This window comes from Piliocolobus tephrosceles, chromosome 5 (assembly GCF_002776525.5).
Source record: "Piliocolobus tephrosceles isolate RC106 chromosome 5, ASM277652v3, whole genome shotgun sequence".
NCBI lineage: Eukaryota > Metazoa > Chordata > Mammalia > Primates > Cercopithecidae > Piliocolobus > Piliocolobus tephrosceles.
This window is the reverse complement of record NC_045438.1, coordinates 155,718,324-155,729,890: the sequence shown is the minus strand read 5'-3', so window position 1 is coordinate 155,729,890 and position 11,567 is coordinate 155,718,324.

Below are 11,567 nucleotides of genomic sequence, written 5' to 3'. Positions count from 1 at the left end.
ATAATAATAATAATAATAATAATAATAATAATAATAATAATAATAATAAAAGATTCCTGCAATGGGTAATTTGTTTAGAGGGGATGCAAAATCCCTTCTAGCTCTGCAAGTTCGTGATTCTGTGGAAAGCTTGCAAGAACTCAGTAGAACACTTGAAAACTTACATCACAAAAAAATTCACAGCTTCTCAAGCCAAAATAGCCTATGAATAGATCACGAATTTAAATACTGAAATAAAAGGAGAATCAAAGTTTACTTTTCTTTGTCATCTCTGTAAGAGAAAAAAAACAATCTTCCAACTCCAGAGGCACTAAGTGCCTTGCTCCAGAATAATGCAAATAAAAAGATAAAATTGCTTGAAGAAAAGAGGTACATTTTTTCCCCTGCAAACAGAATTAACTAGGTCCCACAGGTCCAAGGCTGGAGGGAAATTAGGCCATGATATAGGGAATCAGACTACAAATAGAAACTTTAAAATACAGAACAACTATAGCATCATTGTATTTATTACTTTGTAGCCTGATGCATATTAATTAGCATCAAATGCATCCATTGCACACAAGCTCTTCACAGTGAAGCTCCTCTTTTATCATGTCTTCTCACTGTATTTTGAAACAATGTATCAATACAACACAAAATATTAAATAATTTATTATACTATGTTGTATGCATCAAGGACCTTTATAAGTGATAGTCAGAGCTTCTGATTGGCTTGAGAGGTTAAATTGATAGAATTCCTCCTAGCTCATATCTTAGTTCCTAACTAAGAACAATTAATTGCACTATGACTCCAATTCTTTACCTCTCCTTGAACCTACACACTTTGTCAAGTGACTTTGGAGCTCATCCTGTAAAGATGGAGTATTTCTCTATTCCATGTGCCTTGCTTTTACCTCTGGAATAAGTGGACATGGCAGTGGGCTGGTTCTATGCCTGGTACAGCAGGGGCTTTGCAAGTGTTTGCTTGCTATCTCTTGTGTCCTTGCCATCAACATAAGAACATGCCCACGGATATGGTTTGGCTCTGTGTCCCCACTCAAATTTTATGTTGAATTGTGATCCCTAGTGTTGGAGGTGGGGCCTGGTGGGAGGTGATCGGATCATGGGAATAGTTTCTGATGGTTTAGCAGCATCCCCCAGTGACATCTCCTAATAGAGTTCTCAGGAGATCTGGTTTTTTGAAAGTGTGTAGCACCTCTCCCTTAGCTTTCTCTCTTTCTCCAGCTCCTGCCATGTAAGATGTCCTTGTTTCGCTTTTGCCTTCCACCATGATTGTAAGTTTCCTGAGGCCTCCCCAGCCATGGTACCAATGCAGCGTATGGAACTGCCAGTCAATTAAACCTATTGTCTTTATAAATTACCCAGCCTCTGGCAGTTATTTGTAGCAATACAGTAATGGACTAATATACCCATGCTAGTCCTCTGGAAGATAAGAGACCTATCCACCACACCGGAGTTGCCCATTATCTCAGTTACAGCAAGCCTAGACCAGCCAACTCCCAATGCATGAGTGAGCTCAGACAAGATGAGCAAGACTCCTGGTTAACCTAAGGCTGACTCCATAGGGTAAACACATCTCTACGAAATAACAGAGCTAGATGGTTGTTTGTTGTGATGTGGCTGTTTGACAATAAGTAACTGGTACAATTTTCTTGTGAACTTTCCTGCAGATGATATAATATACCCATCACACTTTTAAACACATTGAAAATACTCCCTGAACTGCTTTTGTTTCCCTGCATATCGTTAGAACCTTGGGCACACCAGCTTGCAAACAGACTTCTTCTGTAAGTGTGATCACAATCATTGTTACAAATAGACTGCACGATCTGTCAGGTGTGAGTCTATAAAACACAAAGCAGACATGGCTGCATTCAAATGCTGTCAGGCTTATTTTTAGAGTCTCCAAAATCAATTTCTAAGTGAAATCCATTCATGCAATAAACCTGGATTCATTAATATGTGTGTAGGTGTATGTATATATGTGTGTGTATATGCCCTTGAAATATTTTTAAAAGAATAATACACTAGTCTGCAAAGAAAATGAATCAATAAATTTTAAGAAATCAAATTATACTGGCTATTTTCTCCTATCTGATACATTAACACCAGAAATGTATAAAAATATTAAACCAAAAGCATCAAATTACTTTAAAACTCCCTTTTAAAATATTTTTATGTCAAACAGAAAATAATTCTCAAAAACTCTTAGTGAACTAGGCCTAACAGTATATTTCATAAATGAAGAGCTTTTAGTTTCAAACCAGAAGCCACATCATACTTAAATGAGTAAATACTTGTTCTGTCACACTTAGATCAGAAATAGAAAAGCAAAATGTATAATGATAGCACCATTATTTATCAATAGTCTAGAAGTGAGAAATCATATGATAAAACAAAAGAAGAAAGACATCAGAAAAAATACATTTATCACTATTTGAAAGTAATACAATTTTCAATGTAACAAATTCAAGAATATCAATAAAATTATTCAAAGTTTTAAAAAGTTATATAAGGTAGCTGATTGAAGCACAGATGAAAATCAGTTGACATCAGACATCCAGCACAACATTTCAATATATATAATTAAGAATTGATTGAAATCATCCGGAAAAAATACACCTTTTCCCAACCAACACTTTGGTATTCAAAATACGAAGAAACGATATTTAGTAGATGAATTTGTAAGGACTTGAATATAAGGCAATGCCCTTTTTATTGGGTGATAACTTGGGAGAATTGCTATTTAATATTTGGACATATATATTATATATAAAATTATACATAATACATATAATAAAAACATATTTATTTTATATATTTATATATACCAGCTTATAGATATTTATACAACTTCAAACAACCATATTCTTATATATGTAATAGGAAAAATAGTCTATCTGTTTATCAGAACAAATAATAAATGACTGTCAGATGGACAGATAGATGAACATAGATGTGAATATAGATTTTTTTAACAACTAGAATCAATTTTTATAATAAGGAAACACTGTTGAGAGAATGTTGAAAATAGGTGTGGAGAAAACCTTGGAATAAATTAAGACTTGCTTGAAGGCTAGTTTTTTTATTTGTATTTTTATTTATTTTAGACAGGATCTCACTCTGTCTCCCATGCTGGAGTGCAGTGGTGCTATCACAGCTCACTGCAGTCTCAACCTCCCAGGCTCAAGTGATCCTCCCACCTTAGCCTCCCAAGTAGCTGCAACTACAGGCACATACCACCACACCCAGCTAGTTTTTGTTTTGTCTTCTTTTGTTTTTCTCAATAGAGATAATATCTCACTGTTTCCAAGGCCGGTCTCAAATTACTGAGCTCAAGCAATCCCCCTGCTTTAACCTCCCAAAATGCTGGGATTATAGACATGAGCCACTGTGCCCAGCCCGAGGGCTGGTCTTATCGTTGGTTAGTGCTAAGAAGACTGGTAGAATTTAGGCAGGGCACAGAACAAGCACTACCAAGTAAAAAATTGGGGTTTTAAATTGCAACTTAGTACTATGTATAACATATCATGCATATCATCAACTAATTGATAGAAAACAAAAAGAGCTGTAAATATGTAAGAGTTATCAACATTACAATTTATACCGATTGCACAGTAATTTGTCTCTGTGATTGTATAAATCTTATATAATTATTTCAAATAGTTACTGATACTAGAAAACACAATAAAACACTGAATTGGTTTTAAACATGCCTGTAGCTATGACAAACACACTTGTGAACACTATTTTGTTTACTTTGCAGAAGAACGTTATTCTACTTCTGGTCTCTATTCTCTTCCCATGAGTTTTATTCTTGAGTGGTGCAAGAATGATTTCTCAGTGAAAAGCAATTCTACTTTACATCATGAATTCAACAATGCTCTAGCAATATATGCGAGGGAGGTAAGATTCGTGCGTCAAAACCACAGATGGATGGCTAGGAGTTCATCTTCTGTTCCTTCTTCAACCTACTGTCTGGTAGAGGTGTTAATGAACAGTGAAATGACCATATGCTTAGTGCAGTTCAGAAATACATAAAGAGAAAAGAAACAGAGATTGGGTATTCCTGAAAACTCAAGTGTTTGCTAGACCCTAAAGGCAAGCAGGTAGAAAATAAATAACGGATATCAATCATTAAATCACAAACACAATTAGCATACGTATACGAGAAGCAGATCAGCCTCACCAGTGATGATGAGTATCTGCCAAAACTTAAATGCAAAAGTCTAACACAGTGTCATATTTCCTCTAGGAATTTAGGCCATAAAATACTTTTGGAAATACTATGCAAAGATATTCCTGTCTGTGTAAGTACTTATGGAAGTATTTTTATGTGTGCATATGTATGTGCATTTGTGTTTCTTTGCACACTTCTCTGGAAATACATATATTCATATCAGCATTATTTTTAAAAACTTGGAAATAACTTTTAACTTAAATAACAATTGATACCTGCTGAACTGAACAGTGCCAACTATAGTAAATGTTAAATTAATATGTAGTGTTGTTTTGTTATTGGTGCAATGTATTTTGTTCTTTTTTTTTTATTTCCCTCAATAGAAGATTTGTTCAATTAATTGTGGACATTGATATATCAGAACACCCTGCAGCAATCAAAAAGAACAATCTAGGTTTACATTTGCTGACATTGAAAGATATATTATTCCAAAAAGAAAATGCAAGTTTCTTAATGGTGTATGTAGTATTATCTTATTTTTCTTTTAAACATCAAGGAAAAATAAAGCTGAGGAACATACTTGGTAAAGAGATTTTGCATTTCAATATTGTCATCTTTTTTAAACAAGCAAGAATTACTTTTTTGTTTTTCTGGCATGATTTTATATTTCCTCTTTGTTTTCCACAGCTTTAGTATGATAGGCCTAGGTATAATGTGTTTTGTATTTCATCTGCTTAGAGATCTGAGCACTTCTTGAATCTGTAGCTTGATGTCTTTCATCAGTTTTGGAAAATTCTCTAACCATTACCTCTTGAACTATCATCCCTGTCTCTTTCTTTCTCCTCTGTCACAGTGATTACACATGTTTTAGACTTTTTCACCATATTCCATTTGTCTTACTCTTTTCTGTGTTTTCTATCCTTTTAGTTTTTTGTGTTTGGTCTGGATATTTTCTTCTGACTAATCCTCAAGTTTACTAATTCTATCTTTAGCTATTTCTAATCTTTAAACCGTCCATTGAGTTTGTAGTTTCAGATGTTGTATTTTCAGTCCCAGCATCTCCATTTGATTCTTTTTTTTTACAGTTTCCTTCAGGATTCTCATTTATTAATTTTAATGCCTTGAATATATATTACATATTTTGAAGTCCCTGATAACTCTTTTATCTGTTTCTGAATAATGATTTTTTGATTTTTCTCTTATTTTTTACATGCCTGATTATTTTTCATTGAGAGTTATACATTCCACACAAAAACCTGCAGAGCTATTTTGAGATTCTATATAATATTATCTTCCTCCAGAGAAGATTTAATTTTGTTTCTCAATTCACTTTTCCAATCAGGAATTAAGATGGTCTGAAACTGGGCTTGATTCTCTATAAAGAATTTTCTATTCCTAGTCCCTTTTTCTTTTACCTTTGAGGGTTCCAAGCAAGTATCTGGGATGTTTGTGAGGGCATCTCCACATTGGTGGATCCTGAACGCCAATTTTTCACCTTCACACCCGTGATAGCCACATGAGTCTGTTGAGAGCCTTACTCAGCTTCTCAACCTTTCAACATTGCTTTGGAAATTTGCAAATGCTTTGAAGAATCAATTTTCTGGGGTTGCCTTGTTTTTCTTGTCTTAGGTACATAAATCCTTACTCTTCAGCTTTTCTACTGTTTTCAGGTCAAGGATTCATGAAAAATAAGCTAATATGCCATCAACCAAGTATAAATAATAAGTAATAGGTTTTTTAATTTAAAAAAGAAAATATAAAATTTTATTAGAGTCAGTCACATTTTGAATTAATATCTGCCATTTACTTACACCAAAATGAGAAAGAGAAGAGAATTTTTATGGGAATTCTAAATTTAGAGATTATATTCAAGGGATTGGCAACTCCAGAAGATGTGAGGGGAACTGTGAAGTGCATAAGATGATAAAATTAGGAATCTGGTTGTCATCAGGCTAGTTTTTGTTATCTATTAAAAAGTATCAAAATGACCAAGTAGTAGGAAAAATGAAATTTCTAGGTTGAAATGTCAACCCGAAGCCGGATCACAATCTCTTTTTGTTAATACTCTTAATACATGCTGTTGAATAAATTGCATTATTTTTTCTTAGCAATATATCTTAACAAAGTATCTATCAATTTTAGCAAATATAAGCTACCCTAAAACTTAAGGCAAAACAATTATCAACAGAAACCAAGCAAAGAAAAGGTAAATAAATTTTCCAAAAACCTGGCAACCAAGAATCTCAAAATCCATTTGTGACTTCACGTCTCCTGACCTCACATACTAGTGAATAAAATGTTACCAAATCCTGACAATTCTCACTAATACTCACTTCCCAATTTAGGTAAGTCCAGACTGGCAGTAAGTAGACAACTCAAAAAAATTCAAGGAAAAACAATCATAAATGAAACAATCTAAGATAACAGGATCTCTACAAAGACAAGAAAAATCATCATCACTTATTTGTTGGCACTACACACTTAATGAAGTATCTCGGAGAACCTATGAAGATAACTGGGTACATCCCCCACATAGAAGGAGTAAACTCTGAAACAGGACACTTGAGACAATCTTAGAAATGAGAAGACAGTCTTTGCCATTTAATAAAGTCTGCAGTAGAAGTCTCTCTATCACTTCCAATGTTTGTCCCCCATCTAGTGTCCACAAACTCAGAAAAGCAAATCAAACCAAAATCCCCCTGTTTCAAAGTGTGAGTCAAGGGAAAGACACATTCTTACATTGCTATCAGATAAATTAGAAGTATCATTAGTGAGTGTTAATTCATACTGTATTAGAAAAATTCAAGCCTAGACAGAGTGGCCCACCTTAACAAGAACAAAAGAAAAGAAAAGATACAACAATAAAAGAAAGCACAAACCAAGAACAGACAAAAATTCCTAGTGGGTGCCTCATGTCATGGAGAAGTTTTAGAAGAATACAAATTTAATATGTTAAGTACTCAGAGTTAAAATAATAACACCATATAGTAAGAAGAAATGTGAGTGCTGTTTCCAGCCAATAAAACAAATTGAGAGCCAAAAATTCACCCTTACCTAGCAAATAAATAAATTAATTAAAAATGTTAAAGAATAGATTAAGTATGACTGCAAATTAAATTACTGATGAAGGGGAAAGCCTTTGAATGTAATGAATGCTAAGGTAACAGGCAAACAGATAAGGCAATTAGAAAAACGAAAAGAGATATAAAAGAGAGACAAACACAATCCATCATCAAGATAGTTCCTATCCCTAGGTAGAAAACAACAAACAAAATACAACAAAAATATGTTTAAAGGTATTATAGGTCAGAATAGTGCTCTGAATACATGCAAATAATTTTTTTCATCCTAATGCCCCACTGTAATCACAGAATAATAACAGCTACTATTATTACTATTCAGTAATAATAACACTATGCCAGACAGAACAAAGATGAGAACACTGAAAAAAAATTTCAGTAGCCGAAAAGCAAATGGATCAATGATAACTAATTTGGCAAGTACCAGAAATACAGACCTCAAGGCTGCAGCTGGGAAAGTTGAGGTTCAACACATTTTACTTCACAGAATTCCGACAAGGTGCATGAAGCGGCAGCCTCACATCCCTTTAGAATTGGAGGCAAAATGGAAGAGATGCCAAAATGAAGAGGATGACTGACAGAGTTGTTTGCAAAGAAGATACACAAATGGTCAACAATCACAAGAAAAGAGACTCAACATTAGCAGCCGTCAGGGAAATGCAAATCAAAATCACAATTAGACACCACTTCACACCACTTAGATGTATATAGTCAAAAAGACAGACAATACCAGGCGTCCAAGAGGATATGAAGAAATTGGAACCCTTATACATTGTTGATGGGAATGTAAAATAGTACAGCTGCTTTGGAAAACAGTCTGGCAGTTCATCAAAAGTTAAACATAGTTATCTTATGACCCAGCAATTCTACTCCTAGGTATATACCCAAGAAAATTGAAAGTATATGTCCACACAAAACTTGTACACAAATGATACATTATTCACAATACTCAAAATTTGAAAACCCAACGTCCATCAACTGATGAATGGATAAGCAAAATGTGTTAATGGTAATAAAAAGGAATAAAGTGCTGGTACATGCTACAACATGGATAAATCTAGAAAGTGTCATGCTTGTAAAAGAAACCAGTCACAAAATGTTACATATTGTATGATCCCATCTATATAAAATGGCCAAAAGAGACAAATCCATAGAAACAGAAGGTAGATTAGTGGGTTTTTAGGGCTGGAGGTGGGGGTGGGAGTGGGGGTTGGGAAAATAAGAACTTAGTGCTAATAGATATGGGTTTTCTTTTTGTGGTCATGAAAAAGTTCCAAATTTAATAGTGGTGACAGTTTCACAACCGTTTGAATGTATTAAAATCATTTCATTGTACTTTAAGTGAATTGTATAGCATGTGAATTACATTTCATTTAAGTTGTTCTTTTTTAAAAAATGATTTGTTTGATAGGTGCAGCAAACCACCATGGCACATGTATTCCCATGTAACAAACCTGTAGGTTCTGCACATGTATCCCAGAACTTAAAGTGTAATTAAAAAAAATTTTTTTTAAACTATTAGAAGAAAACAAAATGATTTGTTGATTTTCCAGAATAATGGATGAAAACAGATGCAACCATGTTGTCCCCATTTCAAAATACCAAAGACAAAGACAAGATTTTGTAGACTTCCAAAGGGAGAAAAACAGGTTCAACATCTGTTTTGATTCAGAAATGTGAATGGCCTGAGATTTTCCAACAGCAACCATAAGCATGAAGAAAATATAGCAATTCCATCAATAACCTGAATAAAAATATCCCTAAGCTAGAATTCAATTATTAGCCAAACTGTAAATCCAGTATGAGAGAGTAAGACGAAAACATTTCAGGCATGTAAAGTCATAAAAAATTAACTTTGTGCACCCTTTGACAAGAAGCTGCAGGAGGATATACTCCCTGAAATGAGTGCATAAACCAAGAAAGAGGAAGACATAGGGACATGGAAAATAGAGCATCCAATGCAGGAGAGAGACAAAGAGAATTTCCAGGGAATTCCAAGGAAAAGGGAAAATCTCAGAATGATAGTTATGCTCTAGATTAGAAAGCAACAGTCCAGTCTGCAGTAGTATGTCCCAAACAACAAATACACAGAAATCTTTCTTCACCAAGATCCCTACGGCCTTCAACCCAGAACATCTGGGTAAGCCCGCTCCAGATTCTACGCCTTGGGTTGTTTCCCCACATGTTGCATAAATTCCTGCTCTCTCCTCCATGCTCAATGCTGTTTCATGTTTTGACACATCTAAAGACTCTAATTTCAAAACACAAAAGGGAGCTTAATTCACCTTTACCTGGGAGCTAAAAGTACGCCATGATGAGATGCTTTTGTCAAAGTATCCGTGGTTATGCTGTATAACAAATGAACTTCAAACCTCAGTGAACTTTCACTCTCACACTGCACATCCAAAGTCTCTGAGGCACCTAGGCTGATGAGCATGCTAATTCTTCTTCTTCATTTTTGTTTTTTTGAAACAGGTTCTTGTTCTGTCGCCCAGACTGGGGTGCATGTCTGGCTAATTTTTTGTATCTTTTTGTAGAGACGGGGTCTCGCCATGTTGCCCAGGCTGGTCTCAAAGTCCTGAGTTCAAGCGATCTGCCAGTCTCAGCCTCTTGAAGTGCTGGGAATACAGGAGTGAGCCACCGCACCAGGCCAAGCATGCTTATTCTTAATGTGCTGTTTCCACAGTTGCTGCGGCAGTTTTAAAGAGAGTTAGCCAGTGGACCAGGCACAGTGGCTCAGGCCTGTAATCCCAGCATTTTGGGAAGCTGAGGCCGGTGGATCACTTGAGCTCAGGAGTTCGAGACCAGCCTGGGCAACATGGCAAACCAACAAGGTGAAACACCATCTCTATTAAAAAAAAAAAATACAAAAAATAGCTGGACATGATGGTGTACTTGTAGTCCCAGCTACTTGGGGGATTGAGGTGGGAGGAATGCTTGAGCCCAGGAGATTGAGGCTGCAGTGAGCCATGATCACACCACTGCACTCCAACCTGGGAGACAGAGCAAGGTCTTTTTCCCCAACAAAAAGAGAAAGAGAGAGAGAGTTAGCCTAGCACCAGCTTGTGATCTTTTACTCAGAAATGACAATACATCTCCTGCACTCCCAGCACATCAGCAAGAACCAGAAACATGGCCCCAACTAACTGCAAGGGCTCTAGGAAATGTGGCAGACCACATGAACAGATGGTGAGCAATCTATATCTCTGCTGCACAAGCTGAGAAGCAGAAAATACCGAGCAGCCCAATCCTCGGTATTTTTGTCAGATACCTAGAATGTGGCCCACAGTTCATCTCCGCCAGACGCCCTACCTTGGCAAGCCCTGAGTTTCCCAGGACTCAGTCATGATCTCGCCCACTTACTTCCTCAGAGGAGGCTGCTGTTAATTCCAAGGGAAGCTGAAGCCAGAATATGACCAAGAGAATGTTCAGCTATGGTTCCTTCATGCAGTGTGGGCCTTTCCTAACATAACTAGGCTTGTACTTGCTACTGAGATTTTTTAAACTAAGGGTAGATAGATAGGAGACAGAGAAGAAAAAGGGAGAGAGAGGGACTGGAAATTCAAACATGGATTTAAAAAACTGCTTCTAAAAGCAGAGAGGCCCGGCCCAGTGGCTCAAGCCTGTAATCCCAGCACTTTGGGAGGCCGAGACGGGCAGATCACGAGGTTAGGAGATCAAGACCATCCTGGCTAACACGGTGAAACCCCGTCTCTACTAAAAAATACAAAAAACTAGCCGGGCAACGTGGCGGGCGCCTGTTGTCCCAGCTACTCTGGAGGCTGAGGCAGGAGAACGGCGTGAACCCGGCAGGCGGAGCTTGCAGTGAACTGAGATCCGGCCACTGCACTCCAGCCTGGGTGACAGAGCGAGACTCCATCTCAAAAAAAATAATAAATAAATAAATAAATAAATAAATAAATAAATAAATAAATGCAAAGAAAGGCTAACACAAAAGTAAAAGCAGTGGTTGCCTCTGGTGGAGAGGGGAAATGATACAACTGGGAGAAGTTCTGGTATTATAGTCTGTTTCCTAACCTGGGTAGTAGAGAATGAATGGAGGTGTATTTGTTCTACTAATGTTCTGAAATCTATCTATCTGTCATCTACCCACCTATCTACCTACCTATCTATATACCGACCTACCTATCTATCCACTCGCCTATCATCTATCTACATATCTCTCAATCATTTATCTATCTACCTACCTATCTACCTACATACCTATTATCTATCTATCTACCTATGATCTATTTATCTATCTACCTACTTACCTATCATCTATCTACCTACCTATTATCTATCTA